At 36.8% G+C, this 16,108-nt stretch overlaps 1 protein-coding gene across 4 annotated transcripts in view; it reads right to left on the bottom strand.

Moving 5' to 3' along the window:
* The window catches only part of Arf6 (ADP-ribosylation factor 6), a 31,109-nt gene extending 30,403 nt beyond the window's left edge, over positions 1-706 (bottom strand). The window contains exon 1 of one of the 4 annotated variants that reach the window (XM_014241079.3): positions 626-706. The gene's annotated coding sequence lies outside the window, so the exon portion shown is untranslated. Of the gene's footprint in view, positions 1-237; positions 387-414 lie in introns of those variants that run through there. The other 3 variants (XM_036372801.2, XM_014241075.3, XM_014241076.3) reach the window with 3 other exon arrangements.
* Between the last annotated feature and the right edge of the window lie 15,402 nt (positions 707-16,108).

The raw sequence follows: 16,108 nt of genomic DNA, 5'->3' as shown, positions 1-16,108 counted from the left end.
TGTGTAATTTTTGGAATTTTTTGTAAAAATTCATTTTTTTTTTTATGAAAAAAATAATAAATAATTGCAACCATTAACTTTCCGCTCACGGTTTTGTAATCTTCGCGTCAAAATAAGATGATTTAAAGAAACAACAAATTTATATTCGAGGCCTCCTTCGTTAGACTTGAAACTATACATTTAACTTAGTTTCTTAGATCTAGATAAACAGTATGTAATTAATTTTTATATACTAACTTGGAAAGGAGCCCGCACATAAAGACCTATTAACTTCAATATAAAACTTTAAACAATCTAATAATGTAGTTTGCCCGTCACCTATTTTGTTTAATCCGACTAAACCAACTTTTCAATAATATTGGCTCTCATTTTAATTCCTATATAGTGTGGGTTATATGCAATATGGCCACGCACCTGATAAACAATGTTTTAAAATCAATTCTTTAATGCCCTGTTTACAGCCACTGACACTACTGCTACACGTCACTTCTAAATCCAACTACTTCAATATTTACTACGATCCATCTTTTCAAGATAGTCTTAACGTGTAAACAATAATTTTTTATCAACATATAATTTACATATTTCAGCACTAGCAAATATTTTCTTATATTGCAATTTTTACATTTCAAACACACGCCTTAGTAAAAGTTCGTAAAATTCCAGATTAATTGATTTGAAGTCAGTATACGGAACAATTGAAAAAAGGAAGCCAAACAGGTGACCAATATATTTCATATTATATATAATATATCGCTTACATGTACTGAAATAATAAACGATCTACCAATATTTTCATAAACAAAAAATGATAATGTAGTATCCTGTGAAAGGCAGGAGATATTTACGTATAAAAAATTTAGTTCGAACTAGAATTGTAACAAATATATTAAATTTTATTTTTATAATAAGAAAAGATCATACCGTTGAGTTTCACACCCTGTTGTTATATTATAAGTGGAAGCTATCTTGGATTGGTGATTTGCTACAACTGCGTTCAGACGAGGACTATTTTTTCGCTCTTTATCGGCAAATTCTCGTTTGGTGCCGCTTAATGAGTTCACACGAGCGACACGAGTCCGACAACTTGAGTCGGACAATTTTTGCATTTCCTTTCATATCACTTCCTCAAATTCTTGTAAGCTTCATGTCCGCGGTGCACAAAAATATTTTTGATTACTTAATTTTTCTAACTATTCTCCAATTTCTAAAATATTTCTCATACAAAAAATATACATAAAACTTTAAATTTCCAAATTTAATGTAAATATTCATTTGAAACCAAGCGCTATTGCAACCATAAAAGGAATTTCAAATTGAACAAATCACAAAGCCTGCTATCCGAGTATCAGTGGCACGGTCCCTACGCCTTCCCTCGTCGTCCCCTCTCCTACAAAAACAGGTTTGTACGACAAAAAGAGTCCTCGTCAGAACATATATTGTCTTTAGGCGCGGCCCTCTTGTAAAAATCTTTACATGTTAAAGTAACAGCAATGATAGCTAGTTAGTTGAATTCATACAAGAGAGTATAAGCAGAGAACTTAAAACAATGAGAAGGTGCAGGTTCGACAGCGAACAATTTGTAGGAATTTATCAAGGAGTTCACCACAGATGCACGAGAAACAAATAACATTTTTCGCTTTTATAACAGCGGTGAATCTGTACACATACGCTCTCTTAACATAACCAACCGACGAATATTGAAGAGAATATAATATGTGAGCAAAACTGGGCATATTGATATGCCATTTGAAATATATTCCCTTTTATTGAATTATTATTAATTATTTTTTAAATTATTTTATGTTAATTCATTTTTACTTTATTATGAGAAATATATCAAAATACTTTTAAATTATTACTAATAAAGTATTTTGATATATTTCTTCAAATAATTCATTAATTGTACTTGACACCATTATGGAGTCATAAAAGTACAGAATTGTGTTTTGCCGTCGGTATTTCACATTCATGCTTCAATTTTTCTTTTCAAATGCATGTGTAAACATATGTAACAGGACATACATATATTATGGCGTTTACACATTTGTATGTATTTTTATGTAGATATGTACACTCATTACTTCATGTGAAATCTCCGTTGACACATTTTTTGCTTTTATGTCAAAGAGTTAATCTGTCGAAGAACTGACGCGACGACAAAGCGTCACAACATTGTGTTGTTGGTAGAAAATCCGAGATGTACCATACACACTCTTACAAACATACATCGCATATGGGCAAGTGCAAAGTCAATGTGTGTACAAGAAATTCCAACGTACTTACGTAAATTCTTTGACAAATACAGTCAATCCCGGTTAAGTGCCAAAACCAAAGATGCAGATTTTTTGTGCTTTGTAGTGCATAAGCGATTGTGGTACTTAAGCGAGTGGTACCAAAAAAAATTATTTCTATGTATTTAAAAAAAAATTACCGTTTTCTTTAAAAAATTAAGAAAAAAAAGTGAGATGCAGCAAGACACCGGCAGATAAGAGGGATTGGAGGAGTGATACTTAACCGGGATTTACTGTATACATAAATCAGAGGAATATTGAATATTTTCTTTAAAAAGTTTCTTGAATTGTAAATCGACAAATTTACTATGTTGTCACTTTTATTCTAAAATATTTTAATACTCATATTTGAGGGGTTGTCACTTTTCCCTTCTAGAGGGAATATCAGAAATTTGTTCAATTTATGATTTTTAGCTTTTGCCATCGTCGCGAAAAGACGCTTGTAGGCAAACGCATGCTCGGGGAGATGTGTTAGGCGTTTGCTTTTATGAATGAAACGACTTAGCTTATTGCTTGGGCGCCAGCGTTCACGAATGAAAATGTTGTTGGTGTGTGATTTACTACAAATTTAGGATTTGTAAATTTGGCTGCCATATTGATTTCTGGTGCTGATGCTATTTGAGACAATTGTTGTTTTTGTACAACAATGTTTGTATTTTTCCTATTGGCTGACGTACTTACATTTGTACGCTTAAATGTATGTAGATTTGTGTGTGCATTACTAATTTTGCGCGGTCATATGCATATTTGTACATACATACTTACATATAGAGCAGCGCGCTCACATGTATTTATTGATAATTGATAATATATTATTATATTATATAATATAACATATTGATGTACATACATAAATTATTAATTCTGTAAAAATTGAAATTAGAAAATTATGAAAATAGTAAAATATCATTTTTTGCATAATCTTTCACATTTTATCAATGTAGCATTTGTGCAAAAAAATAATAATTTATCAATTTTTCATCATAAAAATCGTTTATATGGCAAAAAATAATCATGCATATGTGAAGTGGCATTTGTATTTCTTGTTTTCTCATTCATTTCATTTCATTTTTCTCTTTATATTGGTAGATACGTATTTTGTCAGAGAACGTTGTTAAAAATTCTCATTTCTGTTAAATAACAGCAAAACTATACAGAAAGTGGTGAATTCCTTGATCTCAAATTTTCAGCCAACCAATCGAGCATCATACAAAATTCAATTTGCACCTTCTCATTGTTTTAAGTTCTCTGGTATAAGCATACCTCGTTAAAGTGGTATAACTTATATTTTCAATGCTACCAAGTTTTGTTTAAACATTTTAGACTAGTTTTCCTACTATGCATGGCTCAAACTACAAATGACTGTCAAAGTGACATACAAATTTGTAATTAAAAAAAGTTTTAAATCAAATGTAAAAACGTTAGTATTGAGTTTGGTGAAAAAAAAGTTGAATAAATATTATTTTGATCAGAAAACGTTAGCATGGATGAGGGATTGTTAAATGTTATTTGGCACGGAAAGAAGAGTTCTTCCCCCAAAGAAAAGAGAACAGCATATATGCTTATGTGTTGGAGAACATGCTGGCTCAAGGTTTTTCCGGAAGTTAAATGTTTTTTTTTTGTTGTAATGGCGTCAAAAGAAGCCCAACCCAATCCCCTCTCTTCTTTGTCATATACAGTAACGGCTTTCATAATCCCATACTCGTCTCCAGAACCTCTATCTATTCCTCCATCATCACTTTCTGTCAACGTTGTACCTCTTCTGATCCAATCTCCAGTACTATCAATATTCTCATCAACCACTCCGCCTCAACCAAATAACCGCTATAGAACGATACTATGAAAATAAAATTAAAATCAAGGAGTAAAAGACACTGGAGAAAGAACATAGTAACGATTCCGTACTGCAGACTATAAGCTAGATAGAATGGAAGAAGTTGGAGATATTGAAAAGGTCACTACCATATATAATTAATCACGTAATCCTTTTTTATAACGAACCGTTTTATCTATTTTTAGCTTTGAAACATTTTTTTATTTTAATTTAATAAAATGATTTCTTTCCATATATTAGAAATAGGTTATTTGTTCTATTAAGTAAATATTAAAATATGTGATGAATTTTTGTGATAATGTAATTTAACTTTAAGGCAAGGAATTCGTTTAGTTTTACATAAAATGAAAAATACGCGTTTATATTTCATTTACACTTACTTCTTGTGGGAATCTTTTTGTAAATTCTTTCCTATATGTTCATTTTGTACAATCCAATGTGAATTTCCCGATAAATCGTGTACCTTCTAACTCACTCTTGAGTTCGATCATTAATTTATCTTTATTTCTAATTTCAACAACTTAACAGTTTACTACTCATTACTTATATCTCAATTGCTCTTAACACGACAATACTCTAACTAGAATTATGTATGCTACACAATCTGGCAGCCCTTCTTCAGATCTTTAACAAAACTTCACTTCTAGAATATTCTGGCAACTAAGAATTCGCTTCCTAGTTGATTCTGCCAATTTATCGTCGATTTTATTCTATCTATCTAAGTCTGACCGTCCCGATTACACATATTTGCGGTACAAAACACAAAGCCCGATTGTGGACTGTGAGGATAATTTAACTGGTATACAGACTTCCTGCTCTTCTAACTGTGAGGTCACCTGTGCTGATATACAAGCTTCTTACTCTTCTGACTGTAAGGAACCTTGTACTAGTATACACGCCTCCTGCTCTTTCAACTATAAGGACACCTGTGATGGTATACATGGTTCGTGCTCTTCCAACTGTAAGGACACTTGTACTGGTACACAAGCTTCTTGCTCTTCTGTTTGTGAGGACCCTTGTACTAGTATACATGCTTCCTGCTCTTCCAACTGCGAGGACACCTGTGCTGATATACAAACTTCTTGCTCTTCACACGTCTTCTTTACTGGTTCACATGCTTCCTGATATTCCAACTGCATCTGTGACAAACATGGATCTAACGCTGCGAACTGCTCTTAAAACTGCGTTGACAACCGCGTTTCTAACGAAGACAATTGGGATTATTGTGCCAATATTTGTGACGACACATTTGCTATTTGTAAGAATTTATGATTATTGTCATCTAGGATGGTGTTAATTTCCTTAGCTGTTCTTCTCTTATTGGAGTTGATTCCATCCCTTGACTTAAAGCCCTTGACTACCCAAACATGACTATTTCCTAATTTATTGGTGGTAAATAGACCTGAATTGTACCGTTTCATCTCCCCATGACTCCTTGACCTTGATCCTTTAGCTACAATACACCCACCATATTTGGCAATCTCCTCCATAGCTGGTTGACGACAACCAGTTCAATAAAACCTTTGCTTTAATTTCGGTAGGTTTTCGTGATTCTCAAGTGTTCTCCACTTAGACCTTTGTACTGCACGTTAAGAACATCAGGTATTCTAACCTTCGGAACAACCATAAGTGCTCTAGAGCTTTGCTCATCTTCACTTTTTCATACTCTATGCAAGCAGCCACACACCAACTTTCAACTGCCCAATATGCTTTTGCGACTGGCCTTCCTGTAGTTATTTCTCCATTCGTTATACACAGCCAGCTTTAATTTTAACCTGCTCTTTCACCTGTGAGGACACCTGTGCTGGTAAACACTCTTCATGCTCTCCCGACTGTGAGGGCCCTTATACTGGTATACACGCTTCCTGCTCTTCCAACTGTAGGGACACTTGTGCTGGTTACATGGTTCGTGCTCTTCCAACTGTAATGACACTTCTTTCTCTTCTGACTGTGAGGACCCTTGTACAGGTATACACGCTACAAACTGTAAGGATACTTGTGCCGGTACACAAGTTTCTTGCAATTCTGACTATGGGGACTCTTTTACTGGTTGGCAAAATCCCCTGAACCCTCCCCGAGGGTTCCAACTGGTAATAGATACCACAGATTCACGACGTAAGCGGGAACGAGCTGGCAACAGTCCAGCCCCTGTCGTAGACGTGAGGAATCTAGCTAAGGTCAGACTTCTTATCTGTGTGTTCGGTGTTCCTCAATAGCACATCATACAGATAAGGAGCCTTACCATGGTGGGGGGTACTACAAAGGGCTGGATCAAGGTGTCATACGACCCGTGCCGAGCATCAACTTGGCTGGGGGCCCTTAAATAGCCCAGTCTCGAACGGAGCTCACGGATACCTGGCGGCCTCCGTAATAAGATAGCCTTACTTGCGCAGCGGGGACTATGCGCAAGCGGACATACTTTCCCCCACACTCGTGGGAATTTATGAGCCAGAACTATAAAACAAACAAATTTAAAAATACAAGGAGCCCGGATCTCCACAAAAAAAGCCGGAGGGAGCAAGTTGCTCCATAAAAAGAGCAGTGTTCGGAGCGAGCTCTGCGACTACTAAAAGGAGGGCAGGAGCGAAGCTTGGTCCCGAGGAAAAGGCAAGCACAAGAAAAGGGGCAGAAGCTAAAGCTGGCTCCAAGAAAGCAGTATCGCCGGAGGCAGCCTTACCCAAACGCTGTAGCCAAAACAGGGCAGCAAAACCGGGGGAGGGGGGAGATGCCAAGTAGCCTGCATTTAGCATTCAGGACACGGCAAAGGCAAAGTATGCGGAGAGCCGACGCGCCGCATACCTACTAAGGTTGGTAGAGTTAAAGCCGCCAACGAAAGAGGAGCTAACGAAGGAGCTCCAAGCATCGATTTACTGCGCGAGAGCAGTCATACCCAATTTCAAGCTGGAGCCGCCGGTAAAGGCAGCCAAACGACAGAGGTCAGCTGAAGAGACTAAGCCGTCAGCCAAGAGGCCGAAGACAAGGGCATAACGCCTACAAAATCACTTGCAGAAGTGGCCCGGAACCGAATTGTCATTGGCGTTCTGGATGAAGGAGATCCCGAAGGAAGAATCCTCAGAGCCCAATGGAAATGGGTACAGGTTGCGCTGACAAATGTGGTGCTGGAAGTGCTACTAAGCAATCCGGGTCCGCCACCGTCATGCACAGATGCCGGTTGGTACTAGGGCCAGATCACAATGATTTCTTGCGGCGACGAAAGATCGGTCGCTCTATACAAAGCTGCTATAGCCAAGGTGTGAGGGGTATGCCCCTGGGCAAAATTGGCAGCAGTGGACAAAAAGAACATACCATCCAGACCAAGGGCAAGGGTATGGATCCCGGCTACACCATCACAGCCGGACCAGATTATGCAGCTCATAAGAGCCTGCAACCCGAGACTACCCACGGAAGGGTGCAAGTACGTCAAGACATTTGAGGACAGCGTAGCAGAATCTAGCGTGGAGACCAAATGGGCCACGATGCAGATTCTGCTGTTATTAACGAAAGAATCCATCGAATCGCTGGCGAAAAGTGGCGGGGAGATAAATTACGGGTTCACGAAAGTGAGGATAACGCCCTACATCATCGCATCGGAGAAAGAGATCTGCGAAGTAGAGGAAGATCCTATGGAGTCCTCGAGCGACGCTGAAAGTATAGAGCAAGGTGAGTGTTCTTCTTCCAGGTCTAAGCTTGCTGCCAGACTTTCAAACTTGTATACTGAGAGTAAGCTATTAAGCGACTCTCCGGAAGACGTAGATATAACAATAGCTAATGCGTCTTCTGCAAATTAATCTTCATCACAGCAAACTAGCTTTAGCAGCCCTAATTAACCGCGTGGCAACGGAACAGCCTGAATTTGTCCTCATTCAGAAGCCATGTGTTAATGGAGGGCGTATTTGCGGACTGAGGACACCGAGCTATAAGTTATTTATGCCTAATTGTGAAGGTAAAATCAGAGCCTGCATAATGGCAAAGAAAAACCTTAACGTTTTTGTATTACATAATTACAGCAACAACGACACAGCACAAGCATTAGAAGTGGCTTGTCCAATAACACGAAGTAGAGGTAGAATTAGGCCCCCCTGGTGGGCTCTAGAACTTAAATGCCTACAGAAAGAATGCAGAAAGCAGTTCAATTTAGCAAAGCAATCCCAAGGCGAGTCAGACTGGGATTATTATTACAACCTCCTTAGGTCATACAAAAAGGAAGCTAGGAGAGCAAAAAGAAATTCATGGAAATCTTTTTGTAATGAAATCGAGAACACGGCGGAAGCGTCTCGACTTAGGAAAATAATGGCACAATCGGTGCATAGTATCGGTTATCTTCAGAAGCCAAACCAAAGTGGGACGGTATTCAGTGAAGAGTCCCTGGGACTACTAATGGATACCCTCTTCCCAGGCAGCTCTGAAAGCCATAATGCTGAATATACTCAAGACAGTGGAGCAAAAAATGGACTCCACTCTTATAAACATAGTGTCAGAAAGCAATGTACGCTGGGCAATAAATAGCTTTAAGCTCTTCATGTCGCCGGTACCAGACGGTCTATTCCCGGCTCAATTACAGCAGTCGCAGAATTACATAATGGATTGGCTAATTGCCATTCTTAAGGGGCACTGCAATTAAACTATATTCCTTCGCTTTGGAGGGAAGTCAAGGTAATATACATACCAAAGGAAGGCAAAAGCTCACATACAAGTCAATTAGCCTTTCCTTATTCCTTCTAAAAACGCTGGAAAGACTAATAGAATTACATATAAGAAACAAACTGAAACCAGAAAAGTTGGCTGGTTCGCAGCATGCGTATTCTAAAGTAAAATCCACAGAAACAGCACTAAACTCTGTGGTGGCGGAGATTGAAATATCTCTGGAAGTTAAAGAAGACACTCTATTTGCCTTCTTAGATATAGAAGGAGCCTTCAATAATATCCTCCTAGGGCCATACTGAGTGCGCTTAAGGATAATGGAAAAGAAATACGCGGTAAAGCGTATGGAAAATATGCAAAGAGGAGCCAGTATATGCATTAGTGGAGCCAAGCCAGGCTCTAAACGTAATTCTACATTTACTGCCAAAAAACCTGTTCTATGAGCAAGTGGCAGCAAAGTCAGCTCTCAGTCTGAGGGAATCCTTCCAACCAGTCGCATGCAACAAGGGGCATTCTAGGATACTCAGTATATTCCCGTTCCTACCCAAAACCACGGATTTCCGCAATCCAATAGAATTGAAGCTAAATTCGGTCCACAATATTGCCTTCCCTACCAGAGAGGAGTCGGAAAGGGACGAGGTCGACTGGAATGCAGGAATTAGCATCTACACGGATGGATCCAAACTGGATAATCGAGTGGGAGGTGGTGTATTTTGCGCAACATAAAACATCAAAATCGCCTTCCGTTTACCAGACCACTGCAGAGTCTTCCAGGCGGAGATGACATCAAACAAAGAAAGCCTTGTGGTATTGACAAAAAGTGTGCTCACAACAAGAAACATATATATACGGATAGCCAAGCGGCCTTGAAATCACTCAAGTCTTCAATGGTCTCATCCAAGCTAGTGAAAGAATGTCTTGACCTATTAGAGGATCTGACATCCTACTTCACAATAAACCTGCAATGGGTTCCAGGACATAGTGACATCCCTAGTAACTGCGAAGCAGATGAACTAACCAGAACATGTACCACTTTGCAACTAACCCCTGAAAAAGAGGTTATTTTTATGACTCTGGCAACTTGCAAACACATAATCAGCGAACATACTATAGCAGAGCCTCGGGCTCCTGCTCGTTCAACCGTATGGTCTACTAACTATTGCTCTTCTGACTGTGAGGACCCTTTTACCACCAAAGCTTGAGAGCTTTGCGAATCTTTGCATTCACATACGCGATGCAATGCCCAATATACCTTTGCGACTGGACTTTTTACAGCTATTTATTCTCTTGTTGCACGTTTGTTCATCTCCACTCAATGTATTAAACATTTAAAATCTGGATCTTCTTGCTGACATTTCCGCAGTTCTTCCGGACCCCAGTCTGATGTTATTGTCATTAATGGAACATATCATGTATAATATCTTCTTTGGCCGCATCTTTCGAGTAATGTCTGCATTCCAAATTAGAGGGACGGCGGGACATGGCATCTGCATTTCCATTGCTATTACCTTTGCGATGTTCTTAATAAAAGTAATCGTAACGTCGATAATAAGTACTAAATCCAAGGAAACTCCAAACTTCAAGTAAATTTTCAGGTGTGGGTCAATCTTTTACTGCCTGTAACCTTCGTTGTCGGTTTGTATACTAATTAGCTTACTTCCTTTTTGATAGGGTGCACTTCCTCGGGCTCAGCTTCAGACCAGCGCTAGCTATTCATTGTAAAACCTCTTACGAATTATTAAGGTGTTCATCTTAGCTTTTATGATATCGTCGAGGTATACCAAACATGTATTGCAGTGCAATCTCTTTAAGCCTCTCAAAGTTAGCAGGGGCGTTACATAATCCAAAGGGCATTACGGTAAATGGCCATAGACCATCTTCAACACTGAAAGACGTCTCCATTTGTCAATAACCACTTTACGAATCAAGTGTTGAGAACCATTTTGTACCTTACAACCAGTCCAGCGTGTCATCGATTATGGGTGGTGTCTTTCTTCGTTACATTATTTAACCTTCTATATTTTACACAGAAACGTATGTTGCCATCTTTCTTCTTCACAAGTACTACAGGGGAACTACATGGATTCGCTGATAGTTCGATAAGGCCGCTTTCGCTCATTTCACATATAGTCTGATTTACAACTTCACATTTTGAGTATCTGAGGAGATCCGTTAATTTCGCCCGATATGTCGTTTTTGTCCATGGAATCTACCTCAAGACATACTTCGTAATTTATCACGGCCTCCACCTCTTGACACTGCCCTAATATAGTTTCTTTGGAGAGTTTGATTCGTGACTTGTACTCATTAAGTACTATTACTGGAACACGTTTATCTTGTCTTGTCATAGCCAGGGTTTTGTCTTTATTAATTATGTTTGGTGTAGACCCTTTTGTGGCCTCAACCATCTACAACTTGTTTGTCCTATAATCTCCATATATTTCTGCCCAAATAACTGCCTCTTCCTTTTCTTCTACCTTCGTAGTAGCTTCCTTCAATTCCAATTGAAACGTATATTCGTCAGCATTAATGGTTTCTGCTTCCGTGGCCTCTCGTAACTGTGATTGTAATTCGGACTTTACTCCATTTGTTGCTTAACCACGTTTTCCAGCTCATTTTTCAGTTGTGGAATCTGCAGATCGTTAAACTTTGCCATTTGGAACAATTGTCTATTTGAGAATTTATTTGACAATCTTACTTCCAACTGTAACAAATGTCTCGATAAATCGTCTATCTTGTAACTCACTCTTGAGTTCGATCACTGAATTGTTAAAAAAAAGTTCCAATTTAATGGGTAAATAGTAAAGCAATAGATTCAGAAAGCTCAGTAGCAAAAACATATTAGGAAAAGCGAAGATAGGCAAAGCTCTTGAGCACTTATAGTTCTTCTGAAGGTTAGAATTCGTGAAGTTTTCAACGAACTGCATAGCGGTCCGAGTGGAGGGCACTTGAGAATCACGACGACTTTTGAGAAGTTAAAGATACCAATATTTTATTGGGTTTTCGTCAATCAGTTACGGCCAATTATAATGAGTGCATTGCAGCTAAACGATTGAGGTTCAAGAGTCCTGGCCAGATGAAGCAGTATCATCCGGATGCACCATTTGAGCGAATTACCGTAGGTATGGATGATCCATTTCCCAATAATAAATTTGGAAACAAATACGTTTTGCTGGTCAAGGACTATTTCAACGAATGGCCAGAAGTATACCCAATTCCTAATCAAGAGGCTCAACCAGTAGCGGACGTATTCATCAACAAGTGGGTAACGAACTTGGGTGTTACAATGGAATTACTTTCTAACCAAGAATGGAATCTCGAGTCAGATTTAAGTCAAGGGATGTACCAGAAACTGGGTATCCTTAAAACGGATGGAATTAACTCCAATAAGAGAAGGACGGCTAAGGAAGTTAACACCATCCTACACGACGAGTTGAGAGACATAAATGCTTTGTGTTTGGCACCATAAATGTGTCTAATCGGGACAATCACACTTAGGGCAGTGTGACGAACATGGATGTTAGAATAAAATCGAATCGACGATAAAGAAATTCACAGCGAATTCGTAGTTGCCAGAACGTTTTAGTGGCGAACTTTTGTTAAAGATCTACTATATAAGGGCTGCCGGATTGTGCAGCAAACACAGTTCTAGTTAGAGTGTTGCCGTGCAAACAGCAATTGAGATATAAGTAAGAAGTTGTAAGCTCGGATAATGAGTTGTAAAGCATTAAGTTATTGGAATTAGAAATTAAGATAAGTGTGTAGCCAGACTTTTATTTAACAATACAGTGAGTTACCATGTAGACGACTTATCGAGAATCCCGTTACTATATGAAGAAAATGTTGTGGATCATTTAGTAGTTAATCGATTTTTGATTCGAATAACCAGAACACGAAATTCGATGCAACTAAATAGCTGTGAAAAAAAAAACTCGATTATGGATATTCATTTGATTAATCTTGCATCCCTAGCTAAAACATTAACTTGGCGAAAGCAAGCCTTTATCCGGTTGACATAGAAGGATTCGATTAATTTATCAAATTTTGTATCATGGATAAAATGATCCGAACTCTTTGATTTGAGAGAGCGCTGTCAAAGTCCACATTTTTTATAACATTTGACAGTGGTGCCATTAAGGGAAGAAATAAGTTTTGAGTTTTTTAAATGTATTTCTTGGGAAGTTTTAGGTTTCCATTTTACAGAAAAATATACATAATTAAAATTAGTTTAACAAGCTAGATATCCTATATGACTTCTAAATATAAGTACATGTATATTTTAATCACAAAAGATTTTCAAAATAAACGATCAACACTAAATTTAACAAAATATTTTAATATTTCAAAGCACACAAGTTTTAAATAACCTAAACATGATCCTTATTTCTTTTTTAGATACTCAATTAACAAATATCTTTTGATAATTTATTCGGAAGTCAAAGTTTACATAACATTTGCTGGGAATTCTAAACAAAATAAGTATATACGTTGGCAATTGGTACTGCTAAGCAAAAGAAAAACAAAACTATATCAAATCTCTTTAAATAAAGATTACAAATATACGTAAAAGTCAACAAAAAATCTGATCTCACAAATTACCCACTGATTTCGCAATTTATTTCTGCGGGATTCTTAGTGGTAGCTCATTGTTTTGCTTGTCATCTGTTCAGTAGCTCATGAACTCGTGGTTTTTCTTGACAGCACTGAAAGTTCATGAGCTCCTCTGAAGGCAAAGAGAGGATTTTCGGATCATTTTATCTATGATATCCAGCATGGTATAAGAGAGTAGCGAAAGTCCCATTCACAATAGTTTCGCCACCTTTGAGGCGTACGTTCACAATAAAACAAACATGGAGGCCATGGTGAGTTAGGGTGGCGAGGGGTTAAAACGGGTTGCGCATAGCAGAAAACGCCAAAATAATTATTTATAAATATATTAAATTTTGGTTATTAATTGATGTTTAATGCTAACAATATATGATATTATACCATGTTGATATAAGTAAATATGCGGCATATTTTTAAGGAATTTAAATAACTTATTAATGGACAAACCGAAAATACAATTTAACTATCATACAAGTCATACAAGTGATAATAATTCGTTTAAACAATAAAGCAAAATTTATCATTGGATTTATATCAAGAAATAGTTACTGTGCCGATATTTTCTTTAATTTAAGTAAGATTTATTTAATCACAAATTTTATTTACGTTTTATATATCAGGAATTACCGGTGGATTTAGGTACAATAGTTTATTACAACTTTTAACATACTAAATTGCTATACTATTATATAGTTCTTAATTTAGTTATTAAATATTAAGACTTTTAAAATAAATTGTTTTTTGAAGTTGTAATATCTTTATAGTATAGTATTATATATGTATTTCCGCATGTAGCGATTATAATAAGTACAATAGTTTACATATAACTCTTTACATAAATAAATTACCATATTGTTATATAGTTCTAAGTTTAGTTTTTAAATATATATTCTCCTAAAATAAATTATTTGTATAAGTTGCAATATCTTTATAGTATAAAACATGGTATAAGGGTATAAAATACGGTAGATATATTTGTTTTTTAAAAAGTAATTTAAAATTAGCTTGCGCAATACTGTTACGCAATGCTCAGTAGCAATACTGGCATTTCAATTTATTAACAACTTTAAGTCAAACGCACTAATACACACCTGCATATTGATTAAAATTCTTGTGTGAGCAGTTTTATCAGGAACAATATTAAATATTAATTATTTTACGAAGATTGTGTTGCAAATTTAAAAACATTGTCCTCAGTTTCGTTGAATAAGCATTTTCTGCATCCCGTTATTTGACATGGTTGTTTATTGCACCTTACATTTTTCTGTGGTGAATATTTATTAAGTTACCACAGTTAAAAAAAAGCACCTATATATATCGTAATTATTCTAAAATTTGCCAATAATAGCCGCTCCTTTAAGAACATATATTAAAATAAACTTATTTTATTTTGAAAACATATTAAAGTTTTACATATAACCAATATTTTTTGGACAACTTTTTTATAAATTAAAAGAAAATAGCAAGATGCAACCATTTTCCGGTTAAAAGTCGGCCATCTTCGCTGTCAGTAGAAACTCAACCCCTAGGCGGACTTGACGTTTCTCCATGGACCCTTCTCAGCTGTAGCTTTGTTTACATCGATCAGCTGATTCTTTCTCTACTCCTCCTTTACGATGATATGCAGTCATATATATTTCCATTCACGCATATACGCTCATGTAATAAAAAAATTTTATATGAAAAAAAAAGCATTGTATAAGCCTACAAGTAGCCAAAGAATCAGCTGTTTTCCTATGCGTGTGAAACAGCCGTGATCACCTGATCGAATGTGCCGTTTTTTGACACAGAGTTTTAAATAAAAGGTTGCAGTTTAACAATTTGCACTTAAAATGGAAATATCTCGAAAACTATAAGTTTCCGGCGGCAATAATTGTATATATTCGTGATCTGGAGAATCTCCTCTAACCAACCATACCCCTCTTAGCCCTGAAATCGTGGGATGCTAAACGAAAGTTTTCCCATTGCTTATCCTCACCACCTCTGAGGTTGCAATATAGGCGCGTTACCGATCTTTTTTGGGTGTTCGTTTCCCCAGGACTGAACCGGTAAACTAAGAATTTAAATATTCAACAGACAATGAATTTTCATTCACAAAAACATAAACATAAAGTTAAAAAAGATAAATTCGGAAACATTTAATAATATTTCAATACAATAAATAATAATTTAAATAATACTATGTAAATTTAATCTTTAGGAATTAAAACAACCGAAAAATATTTGAATATGGAATAAAAACATTCTTAAAGTTATTAATTTTAAAACATAACACGGCAACACACTAGAGCAGATTTCTGTCATTTGGACGTTTTAGTAGTAGAATATTGGTTGGCAACTCGTACAAAGTGTGACTTTAGTAGCAGAATAATGGTTGGCAGCCCGTACCAAGTGTGATTTTAGTATTAGAATTTTCGAGGCAACCCGTACCAAGTGGGATATTTTTGCGTGTGTATTAGTGAAAATCTTAGGATTGGCTACTTGTAAATTTATACAATGGAAAAAGGAGCCAGACGAGCAAATATAGGTCGGCGAACGCGTAATGCAAATTAAGTGGAATTACTAAGACGATCTTAACATTGGGATTCAACTTCATGATGCATCTACTTCAGCTCATCCACTACAAATACGAATACTATTTGCAAGTAGATTATCAACATGTATGCCATCAAATGCACTTAAATTATGGAACTAATATAATCATTATATGACCAGAGAACTTAAATGAACG

This window comes from Bactrocera oleae, chromosome 4 (assembly GCF_042242935.1).
Source record: "Bactrocera oleae isolate idBacOlea1 chromosome 4, idBacOlea1, whole genome shotgun sequence".
In the NCBI taxonomy this organism is placed as follows: Eukaryota; Metazoa; Arthropoda; class Insecta; order Diptera; family Tephritidae; genus Bactrocera; species Bactrocera oleae.
Note: the sequence above shows the minus strand (reverse complement) of the source record. Positions and strands in the feature narration are given on the sequence as shown.